The sequence below is a fragment of the Mirounga leonina genome, unplaced genomic scaffold, assembly GCF_011800145.1.
Source record: "Mirounga leonina isolate KUSES-001 unplaced genomic scaffold, KU_Mleo_1.0 Mir_115, whole genome shotgun sequence".
NCBI lineage: Eukaryota > Metazoa > Chordata > Mammalia > Carnivora > Phocidae > Mirounga > Mirounga leonina.
In genome coordinates this window covers 42183197-42200508 of record NW_023270268.1, presented here as the reverse complement: position 1 = coordinate 42200508, position 17312 = coordinate 42183197, and positions in this window count along the sequence as shown.

Here is a 17312-nt window from a genome sequence, read left to right as displayed (position 1 = left end):
TCTAACTACATCACATTTACTTTAAAGATAGGTAAAAATAAAAAAAAAATAAATAAATAATAAATAAAGATAGATAAAAATAGAATGATGAATAGCAGATATTTGATAGAGATGAATATATAGAGTCATAGATACACCAACAGATACAATGGTTGGTACGTAAACAAATAGTTATCCTATATCTCCCAGGGCACTCAGAATTATATCACTAAAGAGTATGTTTGGGATATAAATCAGATATGTTGCTTTCCAATTGTTTTCCTGTAACATTATGTGCACATGTTATCCTCATTATGGGCTTCGCCTGAGCAGAAAATATGTTCTTCATTTTCTTTGTACTACATTCAAGAGGCAGGTTGTACAGTGCCCCCAAATAGACTATGAGTTCCTTAACTGAGTGTTGAATAATACATGGCATTTATAAGGTGCTTTTTAAGTTTTTAAAAGGCACTCTCATGCACATTATCATTATTAATATCATGTACATGTTCTTACTCTAATGCTAGATCAAGAAGAAGACAGTGAGGGGCGCCTGGGTGGCTCAGTTGGTTAAGCGACTGCCTTCGGCTCAGGTCATGATCCTGGAGTCCCGGGTTCGAGTCCCGCATCGGGCTCCCTGCTCAGCAGGGAGTCTGCTTCTCCCTCTCCCCCTCCCCCCTCTTGTGCTCTTTCTCTCTCTCACTCTCTCTCTCAAATAAATAAATAAAATCTTTAAAAAAAAAAAAAGAAGACAGTGATTACAGTAAGGGTAATGGTGGTAAGACAAGTAGTATGTTTGAGACCATCAGCCTTGTTTGCTAAGAATCTGGCCAAGGTTGTTGTTGTTGTTCGCTTTTCGTTTTTGGAATCTCTATGAAAGTCCACACCCTAGAAATCACAGGCACCGGTAAGCTTAAAATCACAGCAATAGAAGCAGGAGAAAGGAAACAAACTTTGGGCCCAGAGAAAAATTCAAATCCAAGGGCACAATCTAGGACTTTAGTCAATGACTTTTAAACTTCACTTTGTTAAAATGTAGATTCCCAATCAACACCCTAACCCATACATTCTCATTCCTTAGACATGAAGTGAAGCCCAGGAATATGAATTTGTATAAACATCCCCAAAATGAATCTGACCCAAGGGGCGCCTGGGTGGCTCAGTCGGGTAAGTGTCTCCCTTCAGCTCAAGTCATGATCCCAGAGTCCCAGGACTGAGCCCTGCATCCGGTTCCCTGCTCAGCAGGGAGTCTGCATCTCCTTCTGTCCTTCACCCCATTTATGCTCTCTCTCTCACAGTCTCTCTGTCAAATAAATAAAATCTTTAAAAATATGATTCTGACTCAAGTCCTCTGAAAAACACTGGTCCAGAGAGAACTTCCCTGACTGCAAAGACTGGGCTGGGGCTGGTTAGTCAGTTCAATGAATGGCTTCCACAGCTTGGCTTGGTACCAAAGACCTGTTACAACAGACATAACACAGTGATAAGAAAAGCCATCATTTCTGAGTGCTGTCATAAGAACCACTGATGCTGGAGATGTATGGACCAGGATCTAGCCCCAGGGAGGAAAGAACTAGAATGCTTCTAATGCCCTAGTTTCATGGTACTGTCTAGGCTGGTTTGTATCCTTGGGGAGATTTGGGTGCCAGGCAGGAAAATCTAGCATATTCAGAACATGGAAGAAAACTATGACAGAATGCCAATCTATGGGCAGGACAGGTTGAAAGGTAGATAATTTTGCACTTTGAAGGGCTTACTTATTTTTATTCCTAATATTCTAGATCTGGTTAGAAAATGGAGAAGGGCAACATAAGCTAAAACTAGAGGCCCACTATAAAAACTCAAATCTGAAAATTATAATTCAATTCCAAGTTCCATAATGAGTTACATTATGAGGATGCTGTGTTTTCTGCCTCCATCAGGAATGGCCCAGAAATAAAGTCTGAAGGGCAGATGTGTTATGGAAGGAGAAAGAATGAGGTGGGAGTTAACCCTGAACTTCAAGAGCCTATATTTCCCACCAGAAAAGTAGATGGCACAGAATTATGCTATAGCAAAAATCTCATTTTAAAATCTATAGCTATCATTATTTTCCTCACATACCTAGAAGTTCTACCATAATCAATGCACACACACAAAAAAAACCACAAGTAGAAAGTAACAAACAGATGTTGGAACATTTAGATGACAAACATTCAAATAACTGCAAGTTTAAATTATTAAGCTACATTTTTGCTGGCAAGATGTTATGAAATGATATCTAATATATAGGGGTACATGGAAAAATATTAGCATTTATTTAAGCCAGAGGAAGTATTTTTATATAAGTAAAAACCAATGTTGAAAGAGGTTCACTGGCTTTTCCAAGTACACACTTGGGTAGTCCAGGATGAAGGAAGTAAACTTTTACCTTTTTAATTTTAAAGTCCAAACAATTTTGAATGAAAATCTTTTGACTTATCTGCAGATAGATGATAGATAGTTAGATAGATACTTTAGTGAAGTTCTTCCTGACTTTTTATCTTTTCTTTTTGTTAGTTTATTAATAAAAAATTAAATATATACTGAAGTAGAGAGAATATTATCATGATCCCAAGCACCCATTACCCTGAAATAAAAGTCTTGGTTCTGACACTCATTCATACCCACCCCTCATTCAAGGTTATTTGAAGCAAATTCCAAACATCACATCATTTCATCCATAAATTGTTTAGTATAGAGCTCTAAAAGATCAGTACTCTCTTTTGAAAAATCAACCACAACATATGATTTCATATAACTTAATGAGATAAGGAAATAATACATTTAAATCACGGTGCATAAATTCACATTTATTATTATATCGATAATTGGGGGATTGCCTTGGGTGGTATAAAGCTGAAACTCCAGGCATTTAAGTGATAGTTTTTCAAGTACGATGATTTTTCCATACCAGTTCAAGTTCATATGATTTTTTTAATAAAAGGAATTCCTAGTCATCACATTTTCCCCAAATCAGAAACTTTTGAGTGAATTATTCTCACTCCATTATGAGTACTAGACTCTGGAATTTGTGAGATTTCGCACGTGAAGCTTCCATCTTCATTGATTATGATGATCATCAACGGAATTATTCTTTTCCTCTTGATAATTACAGAGCTCCTTGATTCCAGCGCTAATAAAGGCTCTGGTATTGGAAGCAAAACTGTTGAAAAGATCAAGAATAGCAACCCAAAGCTCAAACCCAAAGCTCAGTGTTTCAGAAAAACATACCAGTTGCCTTAAAAAAAAGCCACTCTGCTTTGTAGCAAACATTAACTACATATTAACATATGTATATGTAACATATAAGTATAACATATAACATACATAAGTAACAAATATTTACATATTAAATAATACGATGCCTAAGATGTGTTTCAAAATAATCCTGGGAGAGAACAGTGGGTGGAAATATAAACTAAATTGACTATGAGTTGATAAATGCTCAAGTCGGGTAATAGAGATTTATTACATTATTCTAATTTTGTATATGTTTGAAATTGTTCAAAAGAAAACTTTTTATAAAAAGGATAAGAAACACATGAAAATGACAAAACAAAGTCCTAAAACATACTTTGCAACCCCTCTTGCCTGAACTGACTCATCCAAACAGCTAGCAAGTACAAACCATACTGATCTGGGTTGCGCCACTTTCCAATTGACCCAAAGAACAGCAACAAAAGGAAAACAAAACAAAACAAAACAAAAAACGGGAATCTGAATAATATATAAACTGACCAGTTATTTCTAATTCTTTGATTAGTTACCATTTAGTCCTTCTTAGAGCTTCTAAAGAAACTGAATGCAACCCTTTTCAGAAAACATGAATGATTCCTCGGTTTTGTAGGGTGACTATCAAATGTTATAAAATGGACATAAAATTTCCTTGGAAAATATTTCGAGAAAATCACATCAGTCTTAGGGAAAGGGAAAACACATGGCTTAATATTTCAAAACAAATCGAAAATTCATGAAAAATTAGTCATACGCTGACACTTTTATAGTAAATATTTTAAAAACTGAATAAAAATGAACAAAAGAACCATCATAAAAATAAGAAAAAGATTTATTTGTTAGTGACAACGGAATCTGTATTTAGATGAAACAAATAACAGAAAAGAGAGAAATCCTGTACAATTTTGCGAAGTGGAAATGTCCTGGTGACCAATCAGTGTCCTCTTTTGAGGTATTTGCCCGGAGTTATCAGAACTTGGTCTCTGCTTGGTCTGACCCACTTCAACCATTAAAATGGACACCCTGGTTGCTGAAAAGCTCTGACCAGCCCCAGAGCCTAGCATTCACAAAGTTTAAGCCCATGAAGGGAGCCCAGGCTAGCTGACTACAGATGGGCACTTGGACGAAACTTCCCCCAAAAGACAAAGGCCTGGCAAGGATTCAGGCAGCGAGCTCACAACACCATTACCACCATCCTGAGAAAGGTCTTTTGAAAATTTCATATTACCTTAGGTTCCAGAGCAAGGGAGAGAAGAAGAGAAGAGGGGGAGATAAAGGGGAGGAAAAGGAGCAAAAGAGGGCATGAAGGAAAGAGTAGGAAAAATCCATGATATGATATTTTGTTCTGATTTTCTAAATCAGCAAGTGACACCCAATATCTTCTAAAGAGAATCAAAAACTTAAACATTTACCAATCGATTTTGTTTATGCCTCTCTAATGACAAATACTATATTTTATTTTATATTTTGACTAACTGTATATGTCTTTCCTATTATATTCCTGGAGGGAAGAAAGCATTTGAAATTGATTTTTGAAATGCCATAGTCACCATAACAATAACTATACTTATCTTTAATGTTTGTCGGGTTAATTAATTAATCAATCAATTGGTCTAGTCAAGTGCAGTTAACTGATAGGTAAGTAACAAGCAACAGCTGCAGAACCTGTGGATTGAATAATATACTCAATATATTTAGCTCTTCACACTGATCTAGCGAGGAGAGTGTGCAGGAGCATTGCGTTTTCCTCTTATTCTTGTTACTTTGCATAGTAGGATTTGTATAGCCTTCAGTTCATTAATATATATAGCAAGCATATTTTACATGATTTGCATATGATCAGAACTTAGTTTACACTTCCCAAATCCACACCCTTAAACAATTAAATTTAATAGTGTTTCCATCTCCTAAGCCCCTGGTTTATGAAAATATTTTTTGTAATTCGTGTAAACAAAACACTGGAGATGTATTTTATTTCCTTTTCAAACTAAGAAAGAGAAAGAGATAGGTTCCCTGTATCCTTCCTTGTTTAATAGAATCATATTTCTGAAACAGGACTCTCAGAAAAGAAAACCTTAACAATGAGGTTTTACAATTAGGAGTTACTAGTTTATTTCATTTATATCCAAATCAGTTAAGAAGATTTCCCCGATTTCATTTTTTTTCACAAATAAAATTCTACCTTTAAAAGTTTTTTTTTTCTTTAATACATAAGCAAGACTAAGTGAAATCACTACTTTGAGGACTATATAAAAATTAAGTGAGTATCGTCTAGGGCACTGATTTCACAAGTGAAAAAGCTAAGTAAGAGCCAAGAATATTAACTGACTTTCCGAGGTCAGCAAGTGAAATTATGATTGAAGCAGCACAAAAATCACATAACCTTCATAGGATATTGCCTAAATTGTACAAATCACTTATTTGAAGATACACACACACACACACACACACACACTAACCTTCAAATGTGGCCCTTCGATTCAATTATTGCCTTAAGTCTGTAAATATTTATTGATTCAGGAACTAAAATAATACTAGCTGAATTTTTTTTTTAATCTAATGAATATCCTAGGGTTTTTCTCAGCCAGGGTGTTATATACATGGTCTGGAATATATCTTAGGTCCATAAATTTCAGCCTGTTGTACCAAAAATAGCAGAGCTCTCTGGAAAGATTTATAGTATATAAAAGTAGTGGTACAAAAAACAGAAACAGCACCGAAGTTGTTGAATACCAATTAACTGTTGTCCTCAACTCCAAATATTTTTTTTCCAGCTCACACACATTTTGGAATTTTAAATGAAAAGTCTGGTATAACAAGCCATAAAAATAGGTAATAATCATTAAAGAAAAAAAATGTTGGACCCTGGACCTTTGTTTTCATTTCCCTAAGTGAGGTTTCTTTTCATTTTTCTTTTTGTGCGCAGGCATCTCTTTTCTAATATGTTTAACACACAATTCTTGGAAATTTTTATTGATCCATGCTTGTGGAATTTTGTACATTTATTAATATGACCATTTAAACTTTTTAAAACTCTCCTTCAAAAAGATTTCAATACTGCAAATATATTTATAAGTTGTATAAGAATGAGCTCTATTTTTACTCATATTTTCTAAATAATTATTGCACACTTCTGAGGAATCTGTATACATTTGTTAAATGTTTACCATATAATGATTGGTTAAAAATAAATTACTAATTTGAGAGTAAAAGGTCACCATCACAGTTCTGAATCAAAAGCTGCTTGCAGGGCTCTAAAACTTCCAAAAGAAAAATTAAAGTTCAGTCAGTTGTTTTTATGTCTGTGAAACAGTAAACAAATTACCTGCCTTTCAAAGTGCTTTTCAAGATATTTCTACCTCCTATATATAGAACTGGAGAGACTTTTCATACTGGACCTGTGGATACTGACAAATACATTTTATATTCATAAGTATGAAGATAATTTTATATTTTTGAGAGATGCTACTTACTAGTTTTATGCAGTGATACATGGGAGCTTTATTTTTATGTGCAGGATCTTTCAAACAGCTAATTCAACAAGGGAATTTCAAAAAAGTTATTTATGACAAATAAGATAATATTCAAGAAGTTTAAATTTGTGGATTATTGTTCCCACTTACATAAAAATTGTCTTAATTCAAATGGGTTTTTAGTTTAATTCTAATATCACTTTGTTCTTTTTCCAGAAAATCACCTCACATCACCTGTGGAATTCCGTCATATATGGCATGATTTTTTTTTTCCTTTTGTGGAGAAGAGCCCAAGAGAGAATTCACACCACAATGACCCTGCTGTGCCCTATGTTTATTAGGCAGTAATCCTCAGGGAAAGGATTTTGAAAATGTATTAGAGCTAGAACCAAGAACTGGTGTTATTTTGAAGAAGTTAGTACTGCTTAAAATTCTATTTTAAGTCAGACATTATAGTGTAATTCCTTTAAAAACAAAAGAAATGCTGCGTTTGATGTTACAAATGAAAGGTTTTGTTCCTGATACCGAATTACACTATTCATTTATCTTGGCCCTATCGGTGTAGGTGGAGTTTTTTCCCCTCCTTTTTACTCAACAACAACAATAACAGTATCAGATCTCGGACTAAGAATCTGACCAAACAAAAGGATGATGTGAACATCCTAGATCCAGCTTTATGAAGCTTTATGAAGCTTAATGAAGCAATGCTCCCCCCCCCCCCCCCCACACACACCCTTGGTTGATGGAGATGATTAAGCTCCTCAAGCTTGAATCTACAGGGAAGTTGTAGCCATGCAGTTCCCATATGAACAAATATTGGCGCTTCCACCAAGAATCCCCCAAACCAGTTACAAACTAAGGAGCTCAAATCTACAAAAGAGTGGACCCAGGGGGCAGACGGGAACGCAGGAGGGTGCGAAGTTAGTAACTATGCTTTGAGAAACCAAAACCTTACTATATATAATATATATTATATACATATAAAATATATATATAGTCAGCTCCCGCTTGAATAATAATAGCTTGAGCTTTCTTTACAACATTTACCGTCTAATAATTAATGATGCCCGCGCCGGGCACCTTGTGGCCAGGACTTGGGTTCGGGCGACCGGGAGCCCCTGACGTCAGCGGCAGCGCGGCCTGGGTCAGGTCCCGGGTGGCCCCGACCAAGGCCACGGGGGTTTTGGGGAGGGAGGCCGGGGCAGGGCTCGATGAAACCCCAGAAGGATGGAAAGGGGCTTCCCTCACGTTAGCCAGAAAGTCACGTCGCAGTTAGAACCTCAGCGTTCGTAGCTGGGGGGCTAGGGGCCTGGGGGGTGGGGGGTGGGGGGGCACTCGCGGGTACCCCAGACCTGCGAGCGCGTCTGGATGCCCAAACCCAGGTGCAGGCTCCGTGGGCTAGACGAGGGTGGGGCCTGTAGAGAAGGGGGCCAAAGAAACTAAGAGCAAGTCTGTAAGCGGCGATCGCTTCCTTCCTTCCACTCTTAGAAGATTGTACGAAAATCAGCGTTATACTGTTTCCACCGACTCCCAAAAGTGGACCTTAAAATGAAACAGACCCACCGCTTCTACCTCAACTTGACAAACTTTGGTAGTTGGTGATCCCGGGCAGTTTCTCGCCTGTACACCAGTAGCTGGTGATCGCAACCTGGGGGAGGAGGGTGCTGGGACCCGCCGCTGGGGGAAAATGAACTCAATCGATCTCGCAGTCACTAGCCACAATCTTTCCTTTCTCCTTTCTCTGACAGCCTTTCCCTTCTTTCTCCATTCTCTTCTTAACTCTTAGACCAGCTTTTGCAACCTTCCCAAGCCTGACGGGTTCTCAAGATTTTGGAAAGGTGTGCTTTTTCCAAAGGAGGTCAGGACGTCTATCGTCTCGAAAAGTGTTCAACCCGCGCAGCTGTCCTTGTCCTAAGGGTCGGGAACCAGAGTTTAGAGAGTCATCGGCGTGTGCGTGGGACGCTGTCTACAGAACTCATTCTGGAGCAAATCCTGTAGCTCTCGTAGGCCCTGTCAGGATTTCTTCTATGTAGGCTCTTAGAGAATGATTTCTCCCCGCTAGATTCCTTACTTTTAAACTATCTTTTTTTTTTCATGATAGTACGTGCCTTTCTCGTTTAATTTTCCATCTTTTCATTTACACTCAGAGGACACAGGGGAAAGGAGATGGAGACTCCCTGAGCAAAGATATAGGCCAAAAACTGTTTCGTGTACATTTTCGCCTGGAATAAATTCGGGTCCCAGGAACCGCCCCTGGGCAGACCCAGCAAAACCCAGCGGCGGAAACCAGCAGTCAGGTGCAGAAAACTGCCTTTGCCTCTGCGGTACTCTCCGCAGGAAAGCAACGTAAGGAAGTCAGAGAGTAGAGGGTCGAGAGGCACAGAGCAAGAATACCATTTCGCTTCGTCCTCCCCCTTGCACTCTCAGATGGCTGGGAACTTCGACAAGAGCGAATTTCTCCCCCTTTTAGCGGGCTCTGCTATTGGGGAAAAGAAAAGAAAGCATTTTCAGGCTGTGCCTTTTTTTTTTTTTTTTTTAAGTTAGAGCTTTAATGTCAACTTAAATAAAATGACACCTTCCCGAGTCAGTCAATAAATACCGCGGGAGCCGCCGCACCCTCCAAGGGGCTGCAGTAAAGTCCCCAACTCGGCCGGGGAGCTGCAGGTTCAGCCCCAGCGCTCCAGGCCAGGGTCCTGGTGGCCAGCCTGCTTTCCCTTTCTGGGCTCCAAAGTCTGGAGACAAATCGAACCAAATCAAATTGAGGGACGCATCAACTTTGAACCGGCTTTAAAATCTGTGACTCTCTCCTCTGTATGTGCCCCACTGCCTGGCGGATATAAATTGTCACACTCTAGTATCTCTTTTGAGTAAAACATTAACTCAAAATATATGAATCTCAAAGAAGAATTATTGCCATAACTGTGTCACTGCCTTCACAGCCTTGCCTGGTGTTAGGATTTAACACATCAGAATTCATTAGAATGAATGATTAGCCTTATTTATAAGCATTTCCTCAAGGTGGAGACTTGGAAGATTTCAGGAATTATTCAAAGAATGTTTTTTGGTTTTATGTTGTTTGTTTTTTAAGGAGATAGGAATGTGTCTTTTACTGGGTGTCCTTCACTGCCCTTTTCAGGCAGCGATTGGCCCTCCTGACGTTTGGTTAAGCCTCGGGACTTAAAAAGATCATTTCCTCGTACACTAATTTGAGCAAAATCTGGATTCAGAGTGTGGGTTTACACGCCCAGCTCGAATGTCTAATGTATCAAATCCTCGTTAACGAACGGCCCGCTCCGTGGTCGTGTCAGCCAAAGGTCAGCCCCGTGCAACAGGGCAGCGCGGTTCAAAAGCACTCTTCCAGAGCCCTGCCTACCCCTCCCCCCCAAAAATCCATCTTGCACATTTCAATAATAGAGCACACGGACTTCCGACAAGAAATACCAAGGCTGTTTTTTCTTTCCTTCTTTCTTCACATTAGTGACACGTAAACGACGTGTCCTAAGGCAACTACTGAAAAATTAAGTTTATTTTTTTTTCCAGAGGAAAGGGAATGGAGTTAGTGGACAAGGTAATTGTCGAAATGTCCTCAAGAGGCACGTATATTTGAGAAGCGTGACTTAGAAATCTTCACTTAAAATAGTAACAACAACGACGACGACGACTTCACAGCATTCAAATGGAAACCATGAGTAAACTTTGTTGGAGACCTTAGGGATTAGAAACTGCTTTGGGAAAGGGACGGTTCTCCTCCCCCGCTACTATCCCAACACACACACACACACACACACACACACACTTTAGAGACCAGCAGAAAGCTCCTGCTTAAAAGGTAGGTTTGGGTGTCCACAGGGACAAAGAAGATCCAGGAGAGCAAGGATGCTTTTCGCTCCCAACTCACTGGGGAGCCCCGCGACATTTCTGACTACCTCGGGGTCCTCGGCGTTCATACACACCAGCCGCAGAGGCCGGATTGGCGCGGCTGCTCCCAATCAGCCCAACTTCTCAGCGCGCGCTTCGGGCCACGCGCGCGCACGAAGTCGCGGGCCCAGTCAGCTAGGAAGGTGGCGGGGCGGGGTGGGGGAAGAACACGACTTACCAAGTCTGGGGTCTAGATTTCGGGCAAGGTTGACAGCAGACAGAAGCCAGGCAGATAGTCCTACCGAAGACGGGCAATATGGGCAGGTACTAAGGCGCGAGTCGGGGGGAAGGAAAGCGCCTGTCTGGTTTGGGGTCCATCTTGGCCCCGGCCCGCTCCCCCGCCGTCGCCTCCGCAGACTAAACTCGGACTGACCCGGGGGAGGTCACAGAGCCCGCCTCGCCTCTATCAGGCCAGAGCCTCCGGCCTCCGGGGCTCTGGCGCCGACCCGGGGCGCCGAGGAGGTGGTGGGGGTGGGGGAAGAGGCATCCCCACTCTCTGGCCCGGGAAAGAGCAACCACGTCGCCAGCATGGATGCTGGCGGCCAAGCTGAGCAGCCGGGCAAGTCCGTCGCGCCCGGCCGCTGGCTTGCAGACCCCTGCCCGCTCCCGCCCCCTCCCCTCCCTTCCGTCAAGCCCCTCGCCAAATGAAAAGGGTTCTTTGGGCCCTGGCCTTTTGGGGAGGAACGCAAAAACCCACGCTGGGTTTGAGCTTTCTGCTCAGAGTGAGCCCAACACACGTCTTCATCATAAGCATGGAGTCCGTGGAATCTAGATCGCCCCCCACCCAAACACACAACATGTTTGGACACAAAAAGACCCGAATTGCGAAGGGTTTCCTGTGAGGTGGCTCTTGTGGCGGGGGATTCGTTCGATCAAGGGATTCTGCGCTCCGGACTAGACGCTGGGCTCTCTGGCCTCTGGGGACCTCAGACAAGAGAACCCTCCTGCTCCAGCCCGTTAGACCAAGTCCCCGGGCGTGGGGGTGACGGGCTTCTGCCAGATCTCCGTGGGTCCGGGTCCCTGCGGCTCTTCTCAAGCCATCTTCGTATTATCAAGCTCTGAGACCTAGGGCCTGGGAAAGGGGAAAGGCCTAGTCCGGGCAGGACCGTTTCCAAAACCACTGGGCCGCACCCTTAAGCTGAAGACTTGGCGAGTGGTGGCTGTCAGATGAAATGATGCTATGGCCCCCGGTCAGAACTGGTAGGGTGAAGCTAGCCCTGAGTTACACAGTACAGTGACACAAGGCCTCTCCTGTTGGCTGTGGGGGAAGCAAGAGAGATGGGTGTCATGGAATGGGTCCACCCATTCAGTTAAAAGTAAAATCCAGAGGAGGATTGGAACCTGTGGCAGCCATTATCTGATGACATGGGATGTAGGATTTTGACTAAAACACCCAAAGACAGAACTCTATAGAGACCGATCTGAAAATAGAATAATCCAGGAAGCCTCCACCAGCCCTCCCCTTTGTTTACAAGTTGGCCACTCCACCGGACAGGTTATGCATTGGCTCTGGAACTGTTAATACATTGGCCACAAAACATCATGCAACGTGCAGGACCCAAGAATGTCACCAGCGCCTGAAACTCCTGATTTCTCTCACCAAACCCTACACTTTACAGGTCTCTCAGCCAGAGCAGTTCCTCCACCAGTCATCACGTAAGCCCATTTGATCTTAACAGAACTACATCAACTAGCGAGCTGACAAACATTATTTGGGAAGGGTCAATGAAAACCTCACAGCAAGCTGCTATTAGTCCCCTAAATGGGTAAGTAGTGGCTAGGACACAGTCAGAGAGAGGAAGAGGAAACAGGAGAGAGAAAAGAAAAAGGGGAGAGAGACAGACAAGGGGACATTCAGGCCTATAACTGGGCAAAGGGGGGGGGCGCCAGGAAAACCCCCCCCCCCCCCCCCCCCCCCCCCCCCCCCCGCCCATCTCAGACTTGGGCTCTGTTTAGGTACCAGATGAGTGGAGGGTACGTATTCTCCTTGGAACTAAGGGAGAAGAAGGGCCAGGGTGCCAGCTTCCGGCTTAGGAGCGGACAGGCAGAGGGGGAATGCTCAACGTACTTGGCTCCTGTCTGGGGCTCGCGCACATCACAGGCCACGACCCTTGGGGTAAGGGAAACTTCTGTCTAGCCAGCTCAGCTTGCGGTTCCGATGGCTGCGAGCACAGGCTCGAGCCGACGCTATCTGCCTGGCTTTGTGAACTCAAACCAGCGCGGTTTGAAAACAAACACGTGCAGCTTCCTCGCCGCACTATTTTGGCAGCCCGGCCAGCGGCTTTCACAGGCCTGAGCCTCTGAGAGGTTCCCTCCGCAGCCCGCGTGGGCAAAGGCGCCTCCTGCATATTCATCAGCACGTGGAACCGCGGGTCGCGGGCCGCGCATGCGCACAGCTCTCCCAGCCGCAGCCGCAGCCCCAGCCCGCCGCGGCGCCTTGGAAAGCGCCCCGCCGGGCTACAGTGTGGCGCAAAGGGCCCTGCAAACGCTGACCGTCCGGCCGTCTGTGGGGGTGCTTTGGCGAAGTCTTGTTGTTTCGCTCCCCCCATCCCGACACACACATCCACCCCAAAAGCCTGTGTTGATATATTCTCAGGAAATTTTCCAGGACAAAAATCTCCCTTGACGCTTAGACTCGCCCACCCCTATCCTTTCTCTTGGTTTTACCTGCCTCCACAACTCAGTTTTCTTTGCGAGAAGCTAGGATTTTCCCGGATAGACAGAACATTTTTAAAAAGGAATCGGGCTGTGAGCTTCTCTCGCCCTCTTTACGTCCGTATGTTTTCTGTAGCTAATGGGAATTGTCACACAAAGGATAGATTTGCTAAGGTATCTAGCCTTCAAACGTCTGCTGGGTGGTTTTTTTTTTTTTTAAAGATAGGACTTCCGTATGTTTATATCAACATTTAATAGTTGATTCTTGTGTATGCTATAGGTGAAAATATCACTAAGTTCACAACCAGTGAATTTCCCTCCATATACTAGAGATTCCCTGCAACCATCAGAGGCAACCAAAATATTGGGGACAGTTGACAGTCGTATGTCTCTAGCATCTTCACGGCCAAATAATGTCATTTCCATAGTAGATAGCTAAATCCTACTTTATATTCTTAAAAAACCCACTTCCATTATAGCATCAATTGGAATAGCATCATACTGTTCTAGCTCCTTGCTCTAAAGTGGAAATAAACGTTAGGAACTAATGCCAGAATTCAGCTTGCATGGTAAAAATAGTCCCTGTTTTGGCTTGATCTTGTTTCCTCTTGCTCAAGGAGAGACTCTGGAGCAACCAGTCTTGCAAAGGTTAATGGAGAATATTACCCATTCTCTGTATATATTATACCGTTATATTTGCAAAAACTTTTAAGAAAAGACTCAAATGTGACATGTCATAGGAAGTTATTAACTTGTTTCTTATTTCTTCCCCCAAACCAGTGACTGTCACTTGGAAAAAAAAAAAAAAGATTGCTGTATAGTTACCCTTATAAAGCATTACTTTCTATATGTAACCAGTTTGAATGAGTACATATTACTGATGGTGACTGAGGTTGTAAATAGCTGGGAGTATCATGGGTAATGTGAACCTTTAGTGGTTAACTGGCATAGATGGGATACATCTTTTCATTGCCACTCTATTTTCAAGAATTCTAAAACCAGAGAGTGATATCAACTGTGACCATCTTCATGAAAACACTTTTTTTTTCCTAATATGAACACACAGTTCTAAGAAATACACTGATACTAGAAGGAGGCGAGAACTCTGTACCTAGAAAGGAGGAAATAAATTCGTAATTAGTATTTCATGTTAAAAAAAAATGTGAATTGGGAATGTCTGAAATCTGATGGTTTCATATATAGTTTACAAGTATCAAAAGCACAAGCTCAGTGTCTTCCTTTGGAGTTTGCCAGACCATATACAGTTACTCCCCAACCCATCTTAAACTAATGCTGCTCTTTAAGGACCAGGACCTTCTCCAAGCTGCCTCCTGGAAAGAAGTATGTTTAGGTACTAACTACACCAGCACTGATTCACAAGGGGTCCAACACACTTACTGTATCTTGGCCTCAAAAAGGGGATGTCTGGAAGGTTTCAGAGCTGGGGAGTGTAGTTCTGTTGCCAGTCCTTTAAAAGTTCTGAGAAAACTTCACAGTCAACAAATAAAAACATCTAAATGCCAGGCCCATCACCAAAGAAGGTTAGTGCTATTTTCATTGTCAGCTAAAGCAAAAAAAAAAAAAAAAAAAAAATGATAAGCATATGGGCCAATTGAAAGGTTACATCTTTCTTTTGGAGGTGGTTTGCTTCTTAAAGGTTAACCTGAATGCTTGACTTTAAAAAATCAAAATCATCAGCTGCAAATGCTTAAAGCAGTTGGGGGTAGCTTTTGAAGAAGAAAACAAAGGATCTGAAATGTTTGAAAATTACTTAACCCCCATATAAATGGTGCTTGTATATTTATATGCTTACTCTGTAAATGTACACACACACATATCACAACTCATTTCTCTTCATTTCTCAAATATGATTGCTTGTACTTAGGCATTTTTTGTTGATACAATATAACTTTTTAATAACTTGTCAGTTGTTCTAATCACTTGATAGTATCCAGAATACAATGCAGTGGAAATATAAATCAGGATGGCTGTCTGCCTAAACCAAAATCCACAGCTACACACAGAAACCAGCCATTTGCAGCATATTCAGCTCCTGCTAAATAGGGTCTAACAATATATCTCGCTGTTCACATTCATGTATTTCAAAACCTAATAGCCCATGAAGAAAAGTATGAAGAATACATCTCAAGAAGCAGACATTAAAGGTACCAGCAAAATAATAGACTACATTTAAGTTTGAAGCATTATTTTAAGCGACCTACATCATTAATGACTTTTTCTTTGTGGTGGGTGTTGGAGAAGAGAATGCATAAGGGGCATTGGCATAAATACTGGCTTCTACTGTAAAAATTCCTTTCCTGTGAGTGAGATTATTCACAAACACACACAGTATTCCTCAAATGGTTTTTTAAAAAAAATTATTTGGCTTCAAAGCCAAAATAAAAAAATGTTTTAAATGTGAAATAGTTTTGAAGTAAATATTTACCCCTAAAATTTATATTTAAAATATCCTACTTAAATCATAGATCATAGTATATTTAATTACTATACAATGATATTAAAGTTAAAAAATCACCAGAAACATAACAAATAATGACACATTTATATTTCCAAATTTGAAGTAAACTGCTTTTAAGAATGGACAAAGAAAAAAATGCACTCATTTACTGTCTTCTTAAATGTACTAACAAAGTTGAAAAATACTGTTGTTATTATTATGATTATTATTGTCATAAATACTCATGTCAGGATCTCAGACATTCTGATCTCTATGGGAAGGGGAAGGATTATTAATTGAGGTATTTATCTTTCTTTCCTAGAGAGATGGAACTATCTTTATTCCTTTCTTTTTTTTTTTTTTTTAATTATTGGGCCTAATGTCTAGTGTCATGTCAAATACTACACTATTAATCAATCTGAAACCTCCAAAGACAATTGGGGACAGCTTTTGGTCACAAATTTTAGGAGCTAGCAGCATTTCTCGTTTAGGTGTTCAACTTCCTTAAATCTCGCCAAACCTTGCAAGGTGGCGCTCTTTTCATGAAAGGTTAATATTTACTCTTATAATCACAATAGTATTTTTTAAAAAGTTAAACACCACCATCTCCAGTTTTTTATGTGTTACATAAACTGCAGCAAATCCCCTCCTTTACCAATAAAACTTTGTTGGCCAAAAGTGACAAATACAAATGGCAAGAGATGAAGACATGTCAACAAAGGATTTTTAAAGAGAATTTAACATTTTGATTTTGTAATTGGTCAATGATATACTCTGAAAAATTAATGTCTCTTTGAAATAGATGTCAATATCTTAAGGGGTTCTCATACTTTTGCAGGGTTTTCCCTCTCTTACTTTTCTTCTCAGAGTCAATATGGCCTATGATTTCCTGAACACACATAGTATGTTAAAAAAGCAGGTCCAGGTTCGTCCTTGTCCACACTGAGGTCAGTTTCTGCCTCCTGCTCTGACACATCCACACCCTTGCAGCTACAGCCAAGGCCCTGATTTGTGATCTCCCCTACGTTGTCTGCTTAATGGGGCGATCATGCAAGCTACAACCAGAGACAAAGAAGCTCGCGTTCCTACCAGCGCAGCTAACTTCGAAGGAGCAGCATAGCTTGCAAATCTATCAAACTAAACTGCAAGAAAGACAATCTGATTTAGAGAAAAGGCGTTCTGCTACAGTCATTAAGCACAAGTAATTTAGATTTTTTATATTGTCTCCTCATTTACAAATTTACTGTATCAACGCCAGCCAATGGAACGAATTTCTTAAGTAAATGAGAAATAAATAAAAGAGATAGAAAGATAATCAAATTACATAAAATAATTCTCTTCCCTAGATGTATTTTTGAAAGAACTAATAACAGTGGCAAAATTATAGGAATAATAACATATCATAGGAAGTAATTAATTTAAATTAGCATCACGTTTGAAGAAATATAAGTAAAACGCTTTATGGGCGTTTACTTTTGTACAAAGAAGGAAGGTCTGTAAAACCATGCATCAACATCCTGAAAATTAGTTATGGCCATAAATGGTTTAATTGAAGACAGCAATTTAAAATATGA